Consider the following 11,810-nt stretch of genomic DNA (forward strand, 5'->3'; position numbering starts at 1 on the left):
TATATATATATATATATATATATATATGTGATTTTTCATATGTTACGAAAACATTATGGAAAGCTTACATAAAAAATCGCATATGTTAATATCTGTACAGTCTTGGGGGTGGGTTCTGTCTAGTTTTTTAATAAAACTGGTATTTTGTTTTTTGTAAAAAAAAATGTTTTTAAGTGGAAATAAATATGCAAGTTAAAACCCAAGACAGTTAGCTGTGATTTAGTCATTGGTAACTCAAGTTGGATTCTGTTTTAGTAGATATATTTATAAAGTGATAACGTCATTCTTTTTATATACCAATTATAAACACTTTGTGTATCTACTAAAGAACATAAGAAAAGTTTGGGAATGAGAAAAGGCCCAAGGCTTGTCCTGCACATCTTTCTTCCACACTTTCTCCCCTATTTAAAAGCACATAATCTTTTTTTTAAATGTTCCCAGTGTTTTAGATCCTACTACTTCACCTGGTATAATATTCCATGCATTTATAAAGGTATAAAAAAAAGTACTTCCTACCTTCTGTTCAAAACATATCTTTTACTGAGCTTCCACTTGTGCCCACTTGTTGTTCTTTCTGTGCTAAATCAGACTAAACAAGATCCCGATTGTAGTGTACCAAATCAGATTTGTGATGATCCTGTTCAAGTGGATTAACTTAGTACTGTGAAGGATAAGACTAACTAGTATGCTTGCTTGTCCTAAGCATTTACTGCTTTTAACTTTATTCTGTACATTTCTTATGTCCGTCACATTCGGGCAGCGAGATCCGTGAGAATAAAGTCTCCGCAATATATATATATATATATATATATATATATATATATATATATATATATATATATATATATCTATATATAATATATATATATATATATATATATATCCGGGCCCTACATTTTAATCAAAACTTTTGATTCTGTTTTTCTATGGAAGTGTCCTAGTGCCATTTAAAAAAAAAAAAAAAAAAAAAAAAGTTAAAAAAAAAAGTATTTCCTACGTACCTAATACAAGTTCAGTTAATATGCTTTAAGTATAAACAACTGTGCAGCAATGTCGGCAACTTAACTGCAAGTACAGTTAGATCCGCCAGTTTTAAATGTGCGGGGAAGACATGACCTTTATTTTTACTTAAGTGTTTGATGTAATAAAAATACATGTTTCTTTTTGTACAGGGATGCCTTTTATATATTTATCTGACACTGAATTCCACATATCAGATTAGTAAAGAAGGGTTTATACATCTGTAATTTTAGGATTGAGATAATTTAAAAAAAAAAAAAAAAAAAAAAAAAAGTTTATATATATATATATATATATATATATATATATATATATATATATAAAGCAAGCTCAAAGAGCCAGCTGCCCAGTGTTTCGATATGTTGTACATGTCTTTCTCAACGGAGCGATATACATATATGAACATAATTTAGATACTGTATTTTATTCAACATCATGTAGTCATTATATAGTCAAATAAACTGCAAAGTCTGCCGGAAACCTATAACAGCAGTACAGTGTTTCATGTTAGATTTCGAAATCTCACATTTTTCAATTTGGTCAGTTTTTTGTTAAGTATATAGGAAACTACACAGTGGTATGTCATTTAATATATTAACGAAACATTATTCAGCAGGTTTCATTCTTCCTTTATGAAGCAAAATCTGTTGATTCTATAGGTTGAACCAAAACTTTTGGTCATAGCAGTATAGGTTAATCCTCTTTAGCGGTCTAACATATTCCACTTGTTCTGATCAGTTAAACCAATTACCAGGATCATCTATTTGGTATTCTGCAATCTAGATTAGGAGTACAGATTTCAGGATTTTCTGGTCCTCATACTTGATGTGACTGAATCACTGGTACTCTGCAATTGACCCATAGTGTCTTGGGGTAACTGTCTATACCATTTATGATTATGAAGACTTCAATCAAGTCCCCTCTTTCCCTTCTTTTTTTCAAGGCTGAAGAGATTTCATATTTTTAACCTGTCCTCATTCAGTCCTGCGATCAGCCTAGTTGTCCTTCTCTGTACTTTCTCGAGTGCAATGATGTATTTAGTGATGTGACCAAAACTGCACACAGTGTTCTAGGTGGGGTCTAACTAGGGCATCAAATCTTGGCATAACCTCTCTAGAGCAAAATCAAGAAACGTTTGCAGGTTCTGGACTCTCCTTGTGTGCTGTTGAACTCTGTTATACACTATTCCCCCATTTCCTTTTCCCTCTAACTACTGTCCACTCACTGTCTGGTCCACCCCCCCTCCCTCAGTGTATTTAATGGGGCCACATGCAGCTCCACCTGGGAGTCTACAACCTCCTCCACCTTGCAAAGGAAGAAGCTTGGACATCTACTGGTGAACAGCCAATACGAAGGTTACTGCTTTTAAGCAAGTGCAAAGGCAGAAAAATAACACTATAAAAACAGTATAGGAACACTTGTTATCACTCTAAGTAGTTCCATTTGAAAATGTACCTTTGCCCTTTAAAAAAAAAAAAAATGTACGACCTAATATTATACTGATATTATTATTTTCAAAAGATCTGTCATTGAGTTAAATGATTTATTGGGTCCTTGAAATACAGTGCCGCTGTGCAAGTTTTCTTCAATGTTTATGCTAATGCAAGAACAACACTGGAATAAACTGGCAATGAGTTACCATTATGTAAATAAAGTATATTAAAAAGGGTCAATAAAAACACAAAAATGGCCAATTTTAAACAACTTGGCTTACCCACCTTCCTTTATGAAAACTTGTATACAGTATGAGCACTTATGAAGCTATCTGGTGTATGGTGCTTATTATCTCATGACTTACTGTAGGTCATCTGTTTCTTTAAATGTGATGTGAGTTTAAAGTGTGTGACCCAAAAAGCTCTTCGAATCCTCAGGAAACCATCCACAGCAAAGCCAAGGGTGCTGTGAATCATATCTAGCTGGCTTAAAAGAGCGCTGTACAATCTAAACAAGAACATCCTCTGAGACACTGTTAATTTAAGTTCAACATGAAACAGCTGCAGCTGGCGTCACTGTGAGTCAGTGTCCCCCTGTGCACTTCCTCATGTGCACCCCAAAGGAGCTTCCTTCCTTGCTCCAATCCTGAAGCTGCACGTTTACACCCAGCTGTCTCGGGTGCCACACAAGTATTAGCACAGGGGACAGTATCCAGCACAGGCCATTCACCGGCGCTGAATGTAAAAAAAGCATTGATAGAGGTATTGACCAGGGGTGCTAGTTTCCATGGTAAAAATCATACAGTATATAAAGAATAGCGAAAAACGCAATTGATGGCTGAATGTAACTTGTGTTTAAACTAATATACTGTTTTCTTTAGATGTGTTTATTTATTGAGTTTGTTAATTGGGATAAGACAATAGAGATGTAACATCTCATTAATAAAGTCTTCCTAGAGGCAGAAAGCTACATTGATTGACATAAATATACATTTTCATTACAGTATCCTCCTTTGTATAACTGTTTTTCAGCATCATTCTGGATAATTATTAGTACACATCACATGGTTTAAGACCCTACTGTACAAGGCTGGAATTTTGCATTATGGTGCCATGCATAAACCATTCAAGCTTCACTCTCGTGGATTTAGTGTCACCAGAACGTCATGATAAAATAACAACCTTATCATTTGCAGCTTTATTCCTTATTTTAGCTCCATGGTAGATGGCCATAATTCAGCAAGAATATGGGATTCCTGTTATATACAGGACATTGCTTTCCTACATGGAGTTGAATTGTTTCACTAAAGCAGGTACTAAGTTCAGGAATCAAAGGGTCAATTCAGGAATTTAATCATTGAAACAAACTAGATTGCCATTGGAGTGAGAATCGAGTACCACTGCCCTGCTAACAAGAAAGTACCAGGTTTAGCAAAAGAGGAGCATCTAATAAATGTATCGTCACCAAACCTATAGTCAGGGGTGAAATTCTCAACAAACAAGTGCAGGTACTCATATGCACAGCCGGGTGTAATCATTTAAAACATGGAGACAATTTAAGTGCCAATGAAAAATAGCTTATCAATTATAACCAATTCCCCATAAACACAAGCTGAAAATACTGAAAGCTTAATGACAAGCATTAAGAAATATTACACTATGCAGTAACTGTTGTAGTGAGGGAGTTTTGCTTCAAGATATCGAAGGAGGCGAGGAACCGTCCTGTCCTTTGTGTTCATCACCAGCAACATTAAGGCACGTTTTGGCAGGATGTAAGACAGGTCTTAGCCAAGGACGGTTTACTTGGCATCATGACCAGGTGCTGCACTGTTTGGCCTTAGCATTGGTAGAGTTAACAGTGCCATGGGAGGATGCTGTGGATGAGGCGTATGAGAGGAAGAAACGGTATGCTCAACTAGCTGCTGAAGCGGAACAGTGAGGATGGAGAGGTAGAGTTTACCCAGTGGAGATGGGTTGTTGAGGATTTGTGGCACACTCTACAACCCGGTTTCTCAGAGACGTCGGATTCTGTGGTCACAAATTGTGCCGCACAGTGAAGAACTTCTCTGAAGCAGCAGAGAGGAGCAGCAATTGGCTATGGGTGAGACAGAAAGATTCTGGTTGGGGATTTCAAGCACAATAGAAAGAAAGCAACGTTGATGCACAGATAAGTCAGCTGGGCTGAGCTGAGTGGGGGACTGAGGGGGGTGATCCTGGATCCCTGGAGCCAGCATTACACTTTAGCCATCAGCACCAGGCAGAAGGATATCTACATCATCAGATGGAAAGAAACGCAAATAGATGGAGATGCAGATGGCTCACATTAGTTTACTGTAAAACTACATCTTAGTTGGTGCTTATCTTGGCAAGAGCCTTAAAATCAGCACAAAGTTTTAACATCTACTCTCATGTAATGGAAATCATTAATTTATGTTTCAAAGCACTAAATCATTTAATCATCAGACTTTCAAGCCGACCCAAGTGCTAGTCAGTCGCAATCTCTTGGTTTCAGTTTGAGCGTCTCAGGGCCAATATAAAAATGAATGATTGCTCATGCTTAATTACTTCATAACCTGGTTAAACTGCTGCCCTGAGTTTCTTCTTGGTTTGCGATACAGGAGCGTCACTATTGGGAAATAGACAGCCGATATCCAAAAGTTATGGTGGTGCCAGTTTGCAGAGTTATTGTTGTTATTATTTAAAGGCCATCTTCTCACGCAGTACAGTACACGCAACAAGATGAAAAACAGATGATCCGGATTTCAGCCGTTCATTATATTATTTGTTTCTTTTTTTATAGTTTTACATCAATGAATCATTGTCTTATCGAAGATTCAATAGTTTGACACTGTTCACCCATAGTTTTAAACCTTCAGTCATAAGAGTTCTAACATTTCTAAAATCAGACAAACCTTTCAGTAACTGTCAGTATTATTTCAGAAATCCTCTGCTCCCTCCACCTCCTCCCAATCAGAGTTTTACTTCAATTTAGACACTTTCAGAAATTTTATCCACAACTCTACATCTAGCAGTTTAAACATGGGAAAATCTCTCTATTTTATATAGTTTTTTGTTTGTTTGTTTGTTTAAAGCCACCTACCCTTTCTAACCCCCTATCATTCATCACTTGTTTGATGCTAGTCCACCCTTGACCCATAACCCCTGGTTTTATCCATTTCAGAAGCACTCTCAGCACAGCAGACACAAAGCAGGCTTCTGTTTTGCACTTCAGAAAGACTCTGTTCTGGCTCTGGATGTGGAAATGGAATGTGACCTGAAATGTTGGAACAGAGTAAGATAACAGTCCCAGATTAACATTTTTATGTCCAATTTGAGCTGCAAACAGACATACAGATTATAATAAAGTGTTATACAGCGTGGGTCCCACTGCCTATCACTAAACCAAATGACTCGTAACTTGTAACTGCCTTTAATTGAACAAAATCCAGGTCATAAAAAAAAGGTAAAACCAAAACATACTGCATCAAGTGCACTTGGAGACTTGTGTCTCCCACTCTTGGGTAAAAACCTTGACTACATCTTAAGAGGTAACACACTCTCAAGACCGTTATCTCCTGGAACACATGATAGCACACACGATATTGCGTAACGAACATCAATCAAATAAAAAAATGGACCAGAAAGCACAATTCCCTTTTGGTAAAATGTATAAGAAACTAAGTCAAGCAGGCAACAATGAAGGCTAGTTCCTTCATCAGTGTACCGATTGTATGCATTGGTATTACATGTATTTGGGGAAATTAGGAAGTGGAGAATCCATCCCCTCAACCATCATTAGTCTAAATGTCAATATGAAATTTATCAGGACTTCACATCATTTAAGTCTCTACAGTTTATCATACACAGCCACTCGAGGGAAATTCAAATAATACAGTCTTGATATGTCATATTAACATTCATCTTATTGGAACTGACTTTTTTTTTTTTAAAGGCTATAACAAGACTGACTATTTGAATAATGTAAGCTATGTGTGGAACACTAAGACAGTTTCATAGCTAGGAAAGAAGACTCACAGGCAAGGGGACAGGATTTTACACATTTCAGTGTTGGTTTATAAGAGAAAAAAATTTAAAAACTACAATCACAAAAACAGAATACCATACAAAATCTACAAAATGTAACACAAACATTTTGTTCAAAGGATAACAATAATAGTACAGTATAAATGTATACAATATTATTATGTATATTTGGCACTTAACCACATGCTACTGTGTGTAAAACAGACAAAGTTATGCCTTTAGCTTATTGGTGATGAGAATACCAGCTTAACATTTCTTTGTATTTTTTAATTAAACACCAGTTTGTTTAAAACATTCAGGAGTATAATCTTTTGATCTAACTTCACTGGATCTAAACACCGGCACTGTTTAAATAATTAATAAAAAGACCCAATGTTATGAAAGCACATACCTTACAAAAGTTTACCACAATATTTTTGCAGTTTTACCATGCTTTCCCCATGGCTATACTATGCATTTACCATAGTTTACCCTGGTTTGCCATGTTTATTCACATGCTTACCATACTTCGCTATTCTTTACAATGCTCACCTATACTTTACCATGCTTTCACTATGCTTTATTACACTTTACTTTTGTAAACTTTTTGAAGGAATGTTTTATCTCCTTAGTTTATTTCTGTCTGTAAAAATCTGATTGAAAAAATTTGAATGATTTGAATTTCATCTGTATTTAGATCGTCTCTAGATGAATTGAAACGTCCCGTGAGCCTTGGCCTTCAACCGTTACCCCTCTGACATCAGGCTAGTGTGATTCCTTACAGGAGTCAGTGATTCTGTAGCTTCAGGAAGTGGTGTTTGGAGGTGAATACAGTATCTCTCACAGGCAGTTTGGAAATAGAGATTGGTAGCTTGGGAGTGATGCTTTCATTCTACATTTAGATTATTTAGAAAAAGAATTTCTTTAATTTTCTACTGTAGTACTGTAGAGACTTTTTGGCTACCTCATAAGTAATTCTTGAACTTTCCGGTTTGTATTTTTCAAATCTAACTCCCTTTATATGTTAATTTAGTCATTGTTAAGCTGTCTCTGCATCCTAATAAAAAAGAAAACTAATTGTATTAATAATAATAGTATTAATAAAACTACTTATTAAAGACTGGGTTTAAGTTTTTTTTTTCTTTGCTACAAAGCAAGGGGATTTTAAATAATGTACTTTTTATCAGTGTACACTGTGTACTGGGAATTTTATGCTGAAAAGAAAATCTGTCAGGACAACTGCTAAACGAATGAAAATAACAAGCATGACGATAAACTGCAAGAATGAAATGCAATTATGATCAGCGATGAGCAATTAACGTCATTTGTCATGTCTGTTTGAAATACAAGTTAAGTGAAACAGAATCAGACTCAATCAAGATATGAAAGGAAAACAAGTGACATTTAACACAGGAACTTAAAGAAATTATACGCATTGAACAATTTTAAACAATAGCATCATTGTGCATTTAAAAAAAAAATGAAAATGTAATTTTTAAAAAAAATGTTGTGCTATTTGATGGAGCCCAACGTCAAAAACGGAGCTCAATGAAATCTCTTTATACCTTACTACTCTGACACTTTTAAAAAGCACAGTATATTCACACAATTATGTTGACAAATGAAAATCAAGATTCATTGCCGGTTAGACAAATCTGTGTGATATACAAATGGAAGCCTTCAAAAAAAGAAATGTATGTAACTGGGTTTGATGGACAATTTGTTTGTTTTATGTAAAACTATTTGTAACTAAAACTACTAAAATACACACTTGGTAAATATGTGGTCCACTTCTTTTGAAAGAACAATGGACCACAAAAATCTAGTTCAATTTAAGAAGACATTTTGTTCCTGTAGCGCTGCACCAATTCTCAATTACTGTAAGTCGTTCACTGCAGGGGAACAGCTTGATGCATGAAAAACAAGAACATCAAATGGGCCATTTGATAGTGTGCCCCGTCCTGTTTATCCTAGTATGGTTTTATCAATAAGAATTTCAAAGAGTCATTAGATTACTTTTTAATTTTTTTAAATTTTTTTTTATTTAATTTGTGTTCCTGTCAATTAATAAAAATCAAATGTTAAAAAGAGAGATTCTTTGTGCAACGACTGTCAGGAATGTTCCTGTTGTTTTCCGCATTCTTCTCTTCTCAATGCTTGTTTGGGATTGTTCTTCATCAATTTAAGCCTTCCAGGGTTTGTGGTAACAACTCATTATTATTCTGGAAGCAAATCCAAACAAGCACTGAACACAAGAATCTGGAAATCAAACGCATGCTACACATACATTTACACACAAGTACTGGGTGGACCAGTATTAATGACCTATATGCTTTCACGCCATAGTATTGTGAAAAGTTCCTGCAGAACATGGGTCTCTGGGGGTCTTGCCATATGGAATTTGAATACCACTCTTAAATAAAGGGCTAATGAGTGCCTTTTGCCTTTGATGTGAAATGTCTAAGAAGTACGAATTCAGTTTTATTCCTATGATTCGCCTCCTATTTGCTGGAACTATTGGACAGTATCATTTTATAATGAGTGTTTTTCTCATGACCACTAATCTAAGACAAGCATCTTTTTTTTGGTGGCTAATTCATACAGTTTTAGATCACAGCTTTCCTGGTGTATCACACGTATAATCTGATATTTATAATACATATAATTTGCCTTAAAAACAACAATATATGCAATACCCATTCTGAAAGAACACATTGATGCTCCCCCTATTATCCTTTGACATTTACAAGCAACAGTTAGTCTGACAAAAAGATCATAAAACTAAACAACAAAATGTACATCAGAAAGGAATCATTACACCGAGGTACAAAATGAATGGGGTCCACCACACAAACAGATCCATAAAAGCAATGCTAATCAAACATCCTGGTGCCCTGTTAGCATAAAATAAGATGTAGCATTTTCTTACAGAACAAAATAATGAAATTGTGACATAATGACAATTGTTAGATAGCTGTGTTGCTCTAACATAATCACAGTCTCAGCTGGATATGAAAGTAAAGCAGTAAAGCAACATCCTGTAACAGAAATACTGTATTCTAACCCAATCTGAACCCATACCTGCTCTAAGCTGCTGTGCAGCATGACACTTGCTGTTCCAAATTTGCACGAAAAGTGCACTTCAGCTACACAACAGGTAGTCAAACCACTGGGGAATTGGTAGACATCACAGAGTACCTACACAGGGTTTTTATAGGCTCATTTATATAAATATATCTATTCACTTATGCCTGAGGTTTAGGTTAATATAATGTCTTTTTGAATGTCTTAGGATACTCTTTTTTTCTTCAGAATTACTATTTTGTACCCTCCATATAAAATATACTCAACCAAAAAAGTTTTGCGCCACTTTTTGTCATTGCATAATCTTAATGCACCACAATGTCTATAACCTAACCATGCATGATTCACAGGTTCATAACCAAGGTAGTCCTGGCTGAATTGTTGTCTTGTTGACTTTCCAGACCCACCTTTATTGTCACGTGCTCAAAGCACCTGCTAATCACATGATGTATCAGTTGGCACTGCTTTGCTTTTAAAAGTGCTATTGTTTGAATCACACCTTTGGGGTCAGTTTAAAAGCAGTAGATGTTCATGTTTACGCCACGGCTAGAAGATCTTTACTAATAAATGACTGCTTCCATGCCCTAGACATGCTTCAAGTTGGTCGAAGCACACGTTATGTTGTAGGTCAGTTAAGTGTTCGCCACTCTAACACTGTAAAACTGCAGCAACAAATCAACACTATTAGAAGCATCGCTAACCATCCACGTCCCAGAGCCACCAGTGGTAGAGAAGACCAGTATCTTGTCATCTCATCCAGAAGAGAAAGGTTTGTTCTTCCTACAGTCCTAGCAGGGCGGGTACAAGCAGCGACGGGCATGCTGGTGGCATCACAGGCGGTGCAGAACCACCTCAGGCATGCAGAGCTGCAGACCAGAAGACTAGTGAGGGGGATACCACTACCTCTGAGCAAATGTACAGCAGAGATGGAGAGCAAGTCAATGGCAACATGCCCTCTTTACAGATGAATCTCGCTTGAATCTGAGCTTTGCAGGTGACTGAATGCAGACCTAGAGGAGAAGAGGCGAACGATATGACTCACAGTGTGTTCTGTGGGATTCACTCTGGTGGTAGGACACAGCTAGTGGTTATTAATGGTACCTTGAATGTACAACGATACTGCAATGTGACATTCATGTGACAGTATCAGGCATTCATGTTCCAGCTTAACAATGCTAGACCTCACACTGCCCTGTTGCAGAGAGAGAACATCAATGTCTTGCCATTGCCAGCCAGATCGACCGCCAAATTAACGGCGTCCAGTCACTTTAAGACATCCCTGAGGCGACGAGTTCAACAAAAGCATCCACATGCTTGTACACTACAAAAACTGGCTGACACACTACAACAGGAGTGGGATGCAATTCCACAAAGAACAATTCTGACAGATGGATGCCATACTCATTATTGACTGAACTTGTGAACTTTGTCTGTACTGTTCTGTTTTTGCAGCAATAAACAGGTCTCCCCAGGCCTTTTCAGCCAGATGGGCTCCCCGGCAAAGTGGCTGTCGCAGATGCTACTGTGCCTTTAACAATATGGATTGATTGCGCTTCTAGCAGACTCGATCATCTGCCCATTGATGGGTGAAAAATAAAATCTTGGAACCACATGACAGCTGTGTCACATCTTGACACAACATTTAACCAATCAGAGAGTTGAAGGGACTGGTTTTCAGTGTTAAGCACTTCGAAAGGCTAAAACGTTAAAAATGACTGCTGAAAAAAATAACTTTTATTATCAGTAAAAAAACAACGATTATTTTCAAAGCAAAAATAGTGACAATGAATGCAGCATTTTCAAAATAAGCCAGCAATCGGCACAATCCACCGCATAATGCTAGACTTGCGCGGAATACTTTATTAAAAACATTAATACGATTATTTTCGGGTATTATTATTAAGTCCATTTGTTGTCGTATTATTGTACTGTAAGGTGATATATAGTAAATAATAGCTATACATATGAACAAAAAAAAATGAAATATTCCTAATGTGATATTGTAAAAATTAGTACCCAGGTGCTTGTGGGAGATATCAGGGGTTCATGTATAGAGGCTGTACGCCTTTAAGAAGAAAGGCGTGCTGGGATATTAGCTGAATTTGTCATCTGATATACAAATACTTAAATGCAGAGGTGCTGGATTATTACACTCCGGTTTCATGCAACAGTTATGATGGTGACCAAATGTGTGTGAGTACTGTTGTGTAAAAAAAAAAAAAAAAAAGGTTAAATGTAGAACAGCGAAAA

This window comes from Polyodon spathula, chromosome 3, assembly GCF_017654505.1.
Source record: "Polyodon spathula isolate WHYD16114869_AA chromosome 3, ASM1765450v1, whole genome shotgun sequence".
Lineage (NCBI taxonomy): Eukaryota > Metazoa > Chordata > Actinopteri > Acipenseriformes > Polyodontidae > Polyodon > Polyodon spathula.